This window comes from Alligator mississippiensis, chromosome 5, assembly GCF_030867095.1.
Source record: "Alligator mississippiensis isolate rAllMis1 chromosome 5, rAllMis1, whole genome shotgun sequence".
Classification (NCBI taxonomy): Eukaryota; Metazoa; Chordata; order Crocodylia; family Alligatoridae; genus Alligator; species Alligator mississippiensis.
This window is the reverse complement of record NC_081828.1, coordinates 173,513,282-173,527,907: the sequence shown is the minus strand read 5'-3', so window position 1 is coordinate 173,527,907 and position 14,626 is coordinate 173,513,282. Positions and strand designations below refer to the sequence as shown.

Here is a 14,626-nt window from a genome sequence, read left to right as displayed (position 1 = left end):
CATTTCTCACACAGAGACTGTACATGGCCATTAATTCATGGAGTGAGGCTATATGTCATTAGGAGCCAGGCACACCGTGGTATATCAAGAATTTTTCTTTTATGAAAAGAGTTCCTTAGAGATGCAGATATTCCTTTAGAAATCCCCTCTCTTTTTAACTGCAAAGTGTGGTTCTACTTTAAGTGGTTCAGGCTTCATTTGCAGCTAGTTTCTAACTGATATAGGTAAACATAGGGGACTTCACTGGGTCTTTGCTGGTTTATACCATTGGAGGGGCTGGCACTTCAGTACCAATGTTGGTGATTTATAGCTTTCTATATACACTTTCTCTTGTCATCGTGCAGAGCTCTATCCTATTACTGTGGACTGACAATGAAAATGAACACGTCCAGTTTCTGTCTTCTCTTATTTATTTTTAATGTCAGGTTTAGGACAGGCTTAAAAGCAGCAGGGATTTTTTGAAGAAAATTCATTAGTAATCATGTGGCCTGCTGCAAAAGCAGGTTCCACTAAAATAATAAAAAAATATTCTTTGTATTTCTGTGATTTACCTTTTATTCACCTGCTCAATATACTTTAGCACTTAGTAGGGTGCTAATTAAACTTAAAACACTGCTCCGCAGTATTTAGATACCTAAAGCTCTGAAACCCCCCATAAAACCATGGAAACCTGTACTGATGGTCATTCTGATATTTCTAGAGTAAAAGGAAAACAGAGGACTATCACAATCCCACATAATCATTTTTTCATTATTATTTATTTTGTAGGTCACTTTATTTACACTTCCAGGAATGTGATATTGTAGGAATATTATATCTAAGTGGTAACACTATCTGACATCATCATTATCTCTGTAACTACTGGATCTTCCTATTAGTGGGATTCATTAGGTCTATCTCTGTTATGCAATGTCATGCTTGCTATGAAGAGCTCTCTTTGCAATGCAGCCTGTTTAACCTACTGGTTCTGGCTGACCCCAGTGATGATAGTTTCGTATGGTACAAAGGACAGAAATAGCCAGCTTTCCCACAGCACATTATCTGCATCCCATCACAATCTTCAGGTTACTTCCTACATAGCTTTTTTAGCAGAAAATAATTTACTTTTCAGTCACTATTTAGGGGTAAGGACTTCTTTTTGATGTAAAACCAATCTTGGGGGTTCCAACCATTCTGTAGCCGTCAGCCCCATGAAATGAACCAGAACTGGCCCTTGGTTGCATTTAGGTCCCATTTTGAGTTAAGATTAAATGGAGTTTAAGAGGTACTTGGATTCTGTACTGATCCTCTGCACAGGGCTGATTATCACATTAAAAGAACAATGGAGAACTCCACAACAAGAAGGCCAAAGTGCCATGCTTAGACAATATGATCTCCAGGAGAATTGTTCAGCAATGAGTAGTGAATAGGTTAATAGAATTTTCTTGAACTTTGGTGTTTAAGTAAGAGGTAAAAAGGAGATGTGAGCACTTACCAGGGTGGATAATGCTGAGCATTTTTGGACTTGGAAAGCTAGGATCTACACCTTTGTCTGAGGCTACCTAAATATGTCACTTGCACCAAAAAGGATCTCCAGGTTCCTCCAGGCACTTTTCTTCTTATCCCCGTAACTTGGAGAAGGCTGGAAAGATAGGCTCGTGCAGTTGCATTTGTTAAGACAGGTTTTAAAAAAATGCCCAAGGAATCTGATATTTTACTCAAATACAGAGTTAGATCCCAAAGAGGCCATAGTCAACATAAGAAATAGCAGAGAGAAAATGCAAATGATTTGCTTTAATTTGTAAACTTTAGCAGAAGTGAGCATTGTGTTAATTCTGTAGAGAATGAAATCCCATACAGAGATGCCTGCTACATCTGTCTTGGGGTATCCTGTTTTTCTGCTTAAGCAATGCAACCCCAGCAGTCTATTTATTCCTATTTTTTTCTTTGCTCTCAAGACAGAATTCCCTGGGTAGGAGGTTGGAAAAGAAAATATGGTCTCTTGCTACAAACTGTTAACGGACTCTTGCTTTGCTTTGCTCACTTTAAGTATTTTGCTTAGATTGGCCCGTTACTCTGTTTTTTCTGGAAACCTCGCTCTCTTTTTTTTTTTTTTTTTGGTCTGCATTCCAAAACCACAGTTTGCTGAAAATGGATTCCTGCTCCAGGGTGTTGCTGCTTTAAGGAGTCCTAGCTTTATACATTTATTTTATCATATATGTGAACTTCATATTTTAATAATTGTATTAGTATTAATTTAGGAAAGCTGTACCATTTTGTTTCTATTGCTTTAGGAGCACACTATGGAAGTATTGGCTAGTTATATAGGAGGAGCCAGCTGGCGTCTTTAATGGAAATGATTACAGCAGAAACATTTGCAATCACTTAAGAGTGGGCTCCCATAATGCTTAGCAGAGAAGGCTGAAAACAATTCAAAGTAAATGTACTGTAATCTAAACAGGGAAGGTGAAAATGAAAGACAAATTGTGACAAGCAGAAGAGGGGACTTTCTCACCATTCTGGGGCTTCTAGCTGCAAGGTCTTTGATACTTCATCTATCCTAGTGTACATTTCTGGAAAATAAATATGTATGAAATATATATATATATATGCTTCATACATATTACAATATGTAATATTGTAATACAATATATATACAATTATAATATTTTCCCCTAGCTTGACTACAGTCATTGACATCTGTTTCTGCTTTATGTTATACCTCACTTTGGCATGTGTTCAAAAGCAGCAATACTCTGCAATGCAATGGGAGTTTAAAAATGAGCATGGGCCAGAGACACTGTTGTCAATTGGTTTAGCTCCATTGCAGGCAACAAAACTAAGTCTGTTTACTCCATCTGAGGATGTGGTCCTGTACTTAAACAATTATGTCTTTTTAGATTTATTTTTCTATTTACTCCCTGCCTGCCACACCTTACAGTACAGCAAAAGCAGAGTTATAGCTCTGGCTTTAGCTTAACTGTAACTTATAGCTAAAGCTTATAGTGTTGCTACAGTCTTGCTACAGTTGCAATTGTTTTCTGGGAATAATAGGTTTTAAGATTGTTCCTGATAAAATGTGGGTTCCTAGCCAGTCAAAAGGTTTCTTTTAGTTATTTTTACAGTGAGGCTTTTTAAAAAATATTCTATTTACAAGTAATATGGTATATGCAAGAGAATAACATTTCCCCTCTCCCCTTGGGGCTGGGGATTCATTCTAAAATAAGCTGAACACAAGGCTTGGGAGATGTCTTATTGTGCAAGGAACGCTTTTCCACCTCTTAAATAGTCTTACAGGGTACAGCATGAGTAAATTAATTTGGGGAAAATCTTGGCTTATGGCTGAAGGGTTCACGCAATAAAATTGCTGTCTGTTCCAACCCACTCCTTGGGTACCAGGGGCATGTCCTTTGTGTTACTCCTCACATTGCTCCATGGATGTATCCTCATCATTGACCTAGAGTCATCCTCTCCTCTGCTCGCTGTCTCACTGACCCTATGAGGACTTTCAGTATCACCTCACCTGAGTTCCTTTGTGCATTACTGTCACATTTATGAAAACAAAGTGGTGCTGCTGAGAAAAAAAAAATAGAAATGTCCCTCCCAACATCATATTGAAAATTTTATTTCAGATGTAAACTGAATCATATTGTGCAGGTATTGCCCAAATGACCCATTGTTTCCTGGATCCAGTCTTCAACGTAACAGCTGTTTCTAACATAAGGTGTAAGATTTCCCCTATAGCAGAAAAGTGAATTCTAGGAGACTGCATATGGATTAATCTTTTTGACAGGATGTGCTTGAAGGTTACAGGAAGAAAATCCTAGTTACTGATGTTCATACTGGTGCATCTTAGGAAACTGGAGGAATAAGAGTGTCTTTATTGGAGAAAGAAGGAACACTACCAGAGTAGGTCCTGCAGAGGAATCCTGGGAATATCCAGTCTTGGGAAGAATGTGCTTAGACTGAGATATATCTGTACATCTGTCTTGCATATCTATATCTAGATGCAGACCTCATTGCTATGGTAACTGAGCACCTCAACATCTTTAAACCTCAAAACATCACTGTGAGGGAAGGAAGTACTGTTTTTCCATTTGAACAGACAGTGAATCCAGGCATGGGAAGATGAAGTGACTAGCCTAAGGACATAGGAAGTCAGTATCGAAGCCTTGAATGGACTCTGAATATCACAAGTTCCAAATTAGTTCCCTACCTATTGAACAATCCATCCTCTTTCCGTATTTATTATTTCAAATAAGAAGAAATTCTAAATCCAGAAAGGGAGGATAGTTTGGGGGAAAATATACAATGTGACCATTTTCTATTAAGAACATATATACACAACTATAATACACAATATACAGGTGAAGAATTTCTTCTTACGTTCAAAAACTTACAGTGTTCTTTTTTAATCCTCTGAAGAAGGCAGGAAATCATTCCTAACTAGTGAATTTTTACATGTCAGAATTCATACACGTGCCAAATAGCCTAAGGCAGGGGTTCTCAAACTGTGGGTCGTGACCCCCCGGGGGGTCACAAGCAGCTTAAAAAGAGGTTGCAAACTTCTATTCCCTCCCCAACTTGCAAACGCTCTGTCTCCTTCCCTCCCCCAGTGGCAACACACATGTTCTTGGATTCGCCCACATTGGAAGTGTCTCTTTTGTTTTATAATATCGGCGTGTATGGGTTAGTGAAGCTCAATATTTATCTGTCAGCAATTCAATTGACTGTGTGCAACTGAATACAGGTTTTCCTTTTGCAACATCCTATTTGTGTGAATCAGGGTTTTCAGCAATTGCCACTATAAAGAGCAAATACCGATCAAAAATAAATGTGGAGAGTGAAATGAATATTTCTCAAAAATCAGGCAGTCTCAAAAATAAAGCCCAGGTTTGAAAAACTAAGCAGGACCAAGCAAGCTCATCCTTCTCATTGAAAACTATTGACAGTTTTAAATTTGACAGTGTTTTTTCAGTTAAACAGTTTTGAATTTGATAAATTTTATCAAGTGTTTTTTGACAAATATACTTCATTTAATATACACAGGTAAATGTGTTGTATTTATCTCCTACCTAATCCTAATGGAATCAGTAGCTTTAATCATGGAGGGTTAAGTAAATTTATATATTATTCTACAGTGTCGCAGTATCACAAAGTTTGAGAACCCCTGGCCTAAGGAATTCAGTGAAGAAGTGATAAGTCATTAGATTGAAGAGCAACAAAGATGTATGGAACTTTATTTCATCTGCTTAGTATAAGGACTTCCTGACACTATCTCCCAGAATACCCAGTTATATATATGTTCTCCTATTGATAATGTTTAGACCATATGATTAGAATATAAGGACTTTGGGGGGAGGATGTTTATACTATGGAAGCGATGAGGACTGGTTATGTTTCACAATTGTGATATAAGCATGGTTCATCTCACATGCACCTAGTTAATTTACTATCCTATAAGCAATATCATGATGAATTAGTGGATTAATAGGCTGCTGCAAGGAAGATCAGCATCAGACCCCTAAAATTTAAGAGCCAGATTATAAAAGGAGATTGTAGGTGTCACTGGAATATGGATTAAAACAGCCAATGATTAATGCATATGCAAATCACACAGAGGCCCTGCTAAGAGCATGAACTGAAGTAGGCCCCAGTGAATGTGACACTAGGCATTCAATATATGGCTTGCACAGAAGAGCTGGAAAAGTAGCTTGTTAGTTTTAGAGGTGTCTCTGAGGCCAACAGATAAAGAATGAATTGGTAAGATCAGTATAGAACACCAACATGAAGATCAGTGACCTGGTGAACAGGTGTTGTTGTCTGGTAGGAAAGGTATGCTAATTGGTGAGATTATGTCACCTAAAGATGTTTTAGTAATTGGTGAGAACTAGGATCTGTATGCTATAAACATGAATTTGTTTTGATCCCTCTATCAAAAGGGGCCTGGGAACCCTTAATCATTTGTACTGGGCTTTGGGGCTGTGTTCATGCTTGTACCATGCTTGCAGATGACCTGGCTAGCACCATGGAGTGAGCTGTCACTCATGTTAGTGTCTAGGCTTGGTTGTAGACAATACACCTTTTTGCCACTGTGGCAGGAACACCACCAAGGACCAAAACTTACCTCCGTGTCGAGAGCAAAGAGGGACGTGGAGACCACAAGACGCTACCGAGGATCAAAGGTGCGGCGGGGGAGAGTCTGCCGCCAGAAGGCAAGCTGTGCCAATGATGGGAGAAGGAGAACAGCAGTGGCCACAGCGCTCTGTGGGAGAGCCAGCACGTTTGACCACACCAGCATGGACACGCGTTATCTCTGCGTGCCGATGCCGGTTTTCCAGTTGGCCGTCAGAGAAGGGAATAAAAACCCCACCAGCCAACATTGGCAAAGACCAAAAGTGAGTCCTCCGGAGGGCCTGGAGCGCCTGAGAACAAACGACTGCCCCAGAAGGGGTGAGTGGTGGCAACCCCAAGAGGAGGGATGCCCAGCTAAAGCTGGCTTAAAGGAACCAGAATCCTTACCTTTCGCGAGACCATGGATCCCAGATACACCCGGTGTAGACTGGGACAGTGGTGAGTCTGTAAGGAGAGAAAGAAGAAAGGAGTCTGAAGCTGTAAGTAGCCATCAGGAAAAGGGAGAGCATCTGGAAGTAAGACATGCTGGGGTGAACAGTAGAGCAAACCAGGCTGATGCAAGTCCTCAATAAGGATGGTACACCATCTGAACCAGGACATGAACCTCAATTTTTCCTTTGAAATTTTCTCTTATTGACACTTGAAGAACTATGTATATAGACATTTAGACATTAAAGTATTAATTGTGCCAATTAACATGTTATTGGTAAACCAAAATCAACATGTTGGTTAAAACCAAAGATCTTCTTTTAGATTAAGTTAATAACTTGCAGACCTTACCAAGCCTTAAAATATTACATTTGGAATTGTGCTTAAAAAATAGAGAGTTGCTGTGAGGAAAATTCTAATATTATAAAAGCCTTAGTCTGTCTGTCTATCTGTCCATAAAGCTTTATTCACACTCAGCAGCCAACCAGAGTGCTCTACACAGACAGAGACAGATGGTGGAGTGCTGCCGTGACAGTGGGGACTGAGTTTGGAGGCAGAGGGGGATGGCAGGGATCAGAGCACCACCATACCGGAGGGGATGGAGTTGGGGGGGGGGGCGAAGCCAGTAGTGCTGGCCTCACCCCCCCTCCCGGGGTCTGCTTCTTGGAGCCAGAGGCCAGTGCCCCCCACCCACCCAACAACAGCCAGCAAGGAGGGAAGGGAGGGGAGCGAGAAGGGTAGGAGGAGGCGTTACTGTTGTCTGTGCCCTGCCGCAGTCACAACTGCTGCCATGACCATGGTTGCCAGCCCTGGCCCTGGCCCCAACCCCAACCTGAAACGGCGGGGGGAGGTAGGGAATGGCCCAGGCCCAGCCCCAGCCCAAAGCGGCGGGGGAGGCAGAAGTGTCCCCACCCCCAAGGGGAGAGGGGAAAAGGCCCAGGCCCTGGCCCAAAGTGGCAGGGGGAGGTGGGGAGCGGCCCCAGCCTTGGCCCAAAGCAGTTGGGGAGAGGCGGGGAGTGGCTCTGGCCCCAGACAGAGGCAGGGGGATGGGCCGGACACAGGCCTCTGTCCCCACCTGCCCCTCTCCTCCTCTCCCCACCCCATCATTCTTGATGGGCAGTTTGCTAGTTTTTAAAAATATGTGTGAAATGTGACTGTTTGATGGGAAGTTTGATCTTACTTTTTGGCTAAATAGAAGGCACACAATAGTCACTGCACTTTTAAAATCACTTATAAGTTAACTTATAAGTATCCATTTCTGTGAGGAAAATGGGTGGGACTGAATGTTAAAATAGCTATAGCAGTTGCAAGTATTCCAGGAAATACCATATTTATTCAAATCAAAGATGAGGGTTGTTTCCCACTTAAATGGGGAAGGGGGAAGCCACTTATCTTGGACTCAAGTAAAAGGTTGCAGGTGGGGCAGGCAGTTGCTGCAGCTCTGACTCTGGACCTGACCCTGGGTTTGGGTTGGAGTCAGAACTGGAGCTGCTGCCTGTCCCACCCCCCACTGCTTCTGCCCCCTGCAGCCTCTGCCTCCCTGCCTATGCCTGCTCCCCCCAACCCCCTTATCTGCTGCTGCTTACCTTCTAGCTCTGGCCCTGCTACAGCCTAGAGCGTGGAGCACATGGTTGCACTGGTTCCAGCCCAGCCATGCAGCATCAGCAGTGGTGGCAGCTGCTCCAGCCCCAGCTCTGCCTGCCACCCTACCACCTGTCCTCCTACTGCCTGCCACCCTGCCACTGCTTTCCCTGCTGTAGCACTGGGAGGGATATATTTAAGATGACCCTCTAATAACTAGATTCTAGGCATGGAAAATTATGATACATTTTTTAATTTTCCATTTATAGAATCTAGTTATTGGTGGGTTGTCTTAAATTCAGAGTCATCTTAGATTTGAGTAAATGCAGTACATTTCTTTCTCTCTTATAAAAGAAAACTCTTCAGTATAGAATTAAGACTATCATACAGATTTTATCATTGCTGTATGATAAAACAGCTCCTACTTGTACTGTGATGGATTAAACATTGTATGTTTCTTGTGCTAATATTTCTGGTGTCTATATTTTGTCTAACATACCCCCAAAAGAAATGTGGCCCTATTGGTGCACATGAAATTTTAAATAAGCAAAAACTGCTGAAGACACTGGTCATGTATCATTACCTTCCCTGGGTTGTACATCCACTGAAAGGAGGTTTGGGGCCCCTTTATCACACTTGTTTAAAACAGTAATGTTAATCTCCTACCAAAGACTGATTGTGTGATCAGCAGACAGCCTGAGACATGGAACCGCACTACTGCTGTTAGAGACTGTGTCTTGGGCACAGTCTCTCCCAGAATTCCTAGGCCTGTTTCCCACACGGGCCATGCACACTGAGCTTTCTTTTTAAGTGGATGCAGGGCTCGTCTACACATTCATTATTGTGCTATAACAGGCACATTAAGTTTAGTGCCTATGATGACAGGTACTATCTTAACGTGCTTTACTCAGCACTACTACGCATTAGTGCAGATGAACACTTTTTAGTGACATTGATGCACATTAGACTAAATGTACTGTACATTAGTGCATTAGCACAGGCTTTCCCCCCTGCACTAATGCACAGTAGATTTAGTCTAATGCACTTGAAACATCTCATGGAAATGTGCCCACAGAATTCTCCCTCAACTGCAATGGCTTCACTCCACTTTTATGGAGAAGAGAGGCAATAGACACAACTTGTTCACTGGATCCAGCATGGTCATCATCCTTGGGTGCTGCATGTCCCAATTACCCATTCAAAGTGCTACTGATTTGATCCATACTACCACTTTTGGCAGAAAAATCTCTTGAAGTGAATAAAGTTAGAGGGTAGAATTCTAAGCAGCCTCATTCTGGTTTTGTTTTGGCTTCATTCTGTCTCTCTCCAGTGAAATGACCTTGTGAAGTGTTGGTGGAAGTGAAATAGAGCCACTTGCACCACCTCATAGGATCAGACTGCAGTGAGATTGTACATTGCTGGATAGAATATTAAATGTAGAATCTACTATGTTAAAGCATCATTAATCCCTGCAGAATAAATAGCCAAATGTGGAAATGCCAGTCCTGCTTTGGAGGTTGACCACTAGCAGATGTACCCAAAAAGTAATAGTTTTGTTGTCTCATACTCAAGTTTCACAAGTTGTGGTGAACTGTATATCTCCTGCTGAGAAAATTCTACCCACACATTAGAGTGTTATCTCTGAAGATGTAGGTGATGTCGTGCTCAGTTAACCTGCCAACATCCAGTTTGCTTGGTTGGGTTTGTGTGGATATTGCAAATATTCCATATTCAGTTCTTGTGGGAGAATGCTTTCCCTCCCCCACCCCCCACACCATCTTTTTAATTTTCAGACCTCACAAACATGAATGGCAAATTCTGAAAGCTAAACTGTCCATGGAGTTTAGGAGGAAAGATGTAATGATAAAAGAATCCTGCTGCAACAATAGCAGCAGTGCCACATAGCTGACTGTCTGGGACTAAGCCAGACCATAGCTCTTCCGACCTCACTTTAAGACGTGGCTCAGCAGTAAATTCTCCAACCCAGAGCATATGCTCATGGATGAAGGAATTTCAAGGAGACCTTGCCAGGCTCTTCTAGATCTGGCATATTTGCTTTTGAGTGCATTTCCTTTCCTATATTTCTCCTCTTCCTGTATGCTTCCAAATCTACTTTTTAGCATATCTTGTCAAAAGCAGACTGTGACCATGCTGATAAAAGACTTTTAAAACATTCCAAGTCATCCCTTTTTAAATTTAAAAAAAAATCTTTCATGAGGTATGTGATGTCTAAAAAGGTTTTTTTTTAACAAGAACACTGTCAGGATTATTCATTAGAAATAAAAGGATTGTTGTGTGTTGTTCACCATGTCCAATGGCCAAAGCTGTTCAAATTTACTTTTATTTAATATCTTTCTGACAAGAGGTCTGGTAATGTAACTAAGGGGAGAGGGGTGACCTGGGCACCAACTTCAGGGAGGGCACAAAAATAGCAGCCGCTGCCACCACTCTCCCAGCCACTGCCACTGTTGCTGCCATCCAGGCTGCCCAGTTGTGCCTCTGGCAGTGTCAGTAACTTTAAACTGAAGTTCATGTACTAACAACCGAGCAACAAAGAATAAGAAACCAAGTCAGCATTTGACATAAAGTACAGATGAGAGGCTGGGAGAGGGTTCTTCTCCCACAGATTCTCAAGCATAGTTTCCATCAATGGAACTTATGTGCAGAAGCATTTTATACAGCCGATCTGTACAAATTTTATGTAGCTAATCTTACAAAAACCTGATCCACCTATGTCAAATGCTGAAGTAAAAGGAATTTGCCCTCAGGAAATTTAGTCAAACCTTATGCTTTACTGTTCAAATACACACACACACACACAATTTACATATTTAATTAATTTCACAATAGTGATTTAAAGTAATGAGGAATGATGTGTATATTTTTAAAGTAAGGTTTTTTGTGTTTGTTTTGTTTTGCTTTGCTTTTTAAGCCAACTTCCAATTTGTTGATAACCAAAGGCTTAAGTATTTACCTGGTATATTTTTCGTGACACAGGAAGAGGTTCAGTGGTGAAAGGATAAAGTTGCTGAAGCACAGTATGGCCTGAAAAGACCCCTCCCCAAGCCTCTAGAAGTAGAAATAATCTGAACAAGTGCATCTTCCAGTCAGATTGACTGGCTGTTTGGCAACACTATTGCATATACAACATCTCTTGTTTACTCATTGGTCTTATGATATTTGAAAACTTTCTCAAAGTGCTAGCTCCCAGAGTCAGGCAATTACATACAAATCTCATCTTTCATTAAAAAAAAGGCTAGGCCTAACAGTTGCAAGAAAACACTTGAGAATGTAACTAAAGCAATACTTCAAAAATCAGAGGATAAGTAAAAGGAAATTCTTTGGTTTTTTACATATATTTCATGATATTTTAAGCAAATCTCCTGATTTGGAGGGTCCAGACTCATGATTTCTGAATGCTTAAGAGTTGCCAATACTGGAAATGTAAGCCACCCCCCGATCACATCATCCCACCCTGTAGGACAGCCCAGACAGAATCTGGTAATTAGGAAAGCTGTGCAGTATTTTGGCACATTTTAAAGGAGCAAGAATTGAAGTAGAAAATTTCAACACTTTCCCATGCTGCCTCTCTTTCTGTGGATCTCCTGGCATATCCTTGTGTCCCTATGGCACTGTGTTTTTGGCTTTCAATGAGGAGCTTTCACTTAGAAAGAAATAGATAATATCATCCAAGACATACAATGCGTACAATCATACAGTGTAATTACTGTGAATAAATTACCACTAACTCTAAAATGGGAACTTTGTTAGATATCCTTCTTTAAATAAAAGAGTACTGCTGAATGCCCCTGCCAGACTGAGACCAGGGTTTCAACCTATCCTTCCCAATTGCCATTCATATCTTGCAATATTATATATATATAGTTCTTTAATGGGTCTGGTTAAAAAAACCTGTGACTCATGTGGATTTAGCTGTAAGCTAAATGGTTATTATACTGACCAAAGGGTGTGTTCTGGACTTTCAGTGCTTGGGTCCATTTTTATATGCAGCAGGGCTTGGCATCCTTGAAATGCTGCACTGCACTGATTAGAAGGGGAAAAGGAAAATAGAAACTTAATATCCAAAGTAGGTCTCACAAAACAGCTAAGCAGCAACTGCATAGCTTCTACTAGAGGCATTTTCTGGGGTTAATCCTCCTCCTTTTCTCCTGAACTCTGGCGTTAAAGAAACAACTCATTTAAATTGTTTTGTAGTTCACCAACTACTCTCTCTAATGCTTTGCTCTAACCGTCAGGTATCTTTTTCCTACTGTTCTTCTTTCCCTTTTTGTACTTCAAACCAAGTAGCATCATCAAATGGAATCCTTTCACTTAAGTACTGAAATTAGGACGAGAGTTGTACACAATTTTTGTCTGTGAGGTGGGGGAGGGGAGAATGGCTATGCCTATGAAGAGCATTTGGAGTTTTGAGGAGATACTGTACTTTCCGGCCAGCTGCAATGCATCAAGGCAGACCACGCAATGCTTTGTAGATGCTCCCTTGAGCTCACTGGAAACAAAAGCCAGACAGGACTGCTTTGATTTTTTTAGTGGCAGAGGAGAGCAAGAGGAGAAAATGATATTTTTGCTAAAACACCTCTATATATAGCTAATTTTAAAATATTTAATAACATATAAATATGATAACATCTTGTATAACTCAAAGCAAGATGTTTTATCTGTAGGGCAGAGATGTAATGCAGTCAAGGCACTATACTGTTAATTAAAAAGAATGCCTAAAATGTAGATAATTTTGGTTATATTCTCCTCTTACACATGTATATACATGTTGGTATATCTTTAGAATAATTTCGCTGAAGTTATGTTGCTCTAGATTTATATTAGTGAAATTTAAAGCAGCTTTACCCCTTTATAAAACAAATGCCATTGCTTTGAGTTTCTCTGGACCGGGATTTATTTTCTTCCCCTTATTTTTAGTAGAAATGCAGCTCTCATTACTGAAGAAGTACACTCACTGCATGTCCACATCAATCCAGATGTGAAGGGTAATGATAGGGTTAAGGAAAGAGCTCCTCCCTGGGACATGAAGAAGTTAAGTTGAAATCCTGTCTAACTCCCTGCCCCCATCCTAGAGACTGCATTTAATTTAAATAAACTATTTGGACTGGAAACCATTCCAGAGGTCTATTCTGACTCATGATGTTCTTTCTGCTTTCAAATCTTTAAAGCATACATCAAGCTTTATAAAAAAAATGATAGTCTCTCATCGCCTAAAAATATATATGCAAGGAAATTCTTAGATTCTTAAACATACTGAGCTTGATCCACCAACCCTTGACTTCAGTAGTATTTCTGTTGTAGACAAGGATTTTTTTTTCCCCTAAGTTATGCCATCAGAGCTTCTTGGAGTGTTTATTTGCACAAGGTGACGTTGATGTGTTTCAGTAAAAACTCCCATGCTCTGGGTAAATCCTGACTTCATTAAAGTCAAGGGCAAAACTCCCAGTAGATTCTACCCGCACCAGAATCCTTATTCCTTTTTTTTACTAATGTTGCAACAGGGCCAGCTAAATTGAACCATGGCAGTCTGAACTGTTTAATTGATCTTTCCATTAACATACTAAAAATGAACTTTCTCCTTAGAGTGATACCTCAGTAAGGCCCCAATCCCATTAAGACTATTTTATGCATGTGACCAATCTCACTGAAGTCAGATTTACATCCTCCCCTGTATATAGATACAGAAATACAATGCACCTGTCCAGTTATGGAATTTCATATGGAATCATAGTGAGACATTTATTCATGACTCCAGCTGGTAAATTTTATGCCTAGACATACGAAAACTTGTAGACCTTTGTCTCGTCTATTTAACGAGCCTACTACAACAATTCTTCATAATAATATTTTAATTTCACTAATCTTCATATAGAGCATTTGGTCCAGAAGCATTTTAGAAATAACAATCATGTCTAATACATATTTCACATTGTATACAACATATCTCATCCACAGTGGGCATGCAGTCATCTTGGAGAGGAAAGAAAGTTGCTGTGAACTGTTAACAACAGGTTTTAGGAAAGGAAGTGAAGACAATTATGTACAGGCAAGACCAGATCAATCCAGTGAGCACTCAGAAGTTCTAACACAGTGGTTCCCAATTTTTTTTCCAGTTTAAATAATCATATGACCACAGGCAAGTGGTAGGGAAGGCACAGGGGTGCAGTTTTTTGCTGCATGGACTGGCAGCATGTTGGGGAGGGCACTAAGCCCTGGCACAAAAGTGTAGGAGTGGATATGGGGCTTTTGACCCACCCCCAGGCCTGCTCACAAATTGTACCCCTTTCCCCCCCAACTCAGGAGTCAATAGTCAACCCTGCATGTGACCCTGCTTCTGGTCACAACCTGTCTGGTGGAACTGAGGACACTGACATTTATCATGGTATCAGCCCCTTGAAAGCACTCTACAGCTGCCCTGACAGAAAGGCACTGTGGCACAGCACTTTAAAAATGCCCAGTTGTGCAACAAATTAGTCCCCAT

The 14,626-nt window shown here is 40.8% G+C and overlaps 1 long non-coding RNA gene across 3 annotated transcripts in view; it reads right to left on the bottom strand.

The window, feature by feature from the left end:
- Window positions 1-14,626, bottom strand: part of LOC109285789 (uncharacterized) — a 111,485-nt gene that overhangs the window by 65,461 nt on the left and 31,398 nt on the right. For all 3 annotated transcript variants that reach the window (XR_009462652.1, XR_009462651.1, XR_002093631.2), the window contains one exon: window positions 6,502-6,558. This is a non-coding gene — a long non-coding RNA (uncharacterized LOC109285789). The remainder of the gene's footprint in view (window positions 1-6,501; window positions 6,559-14,626) is intronic.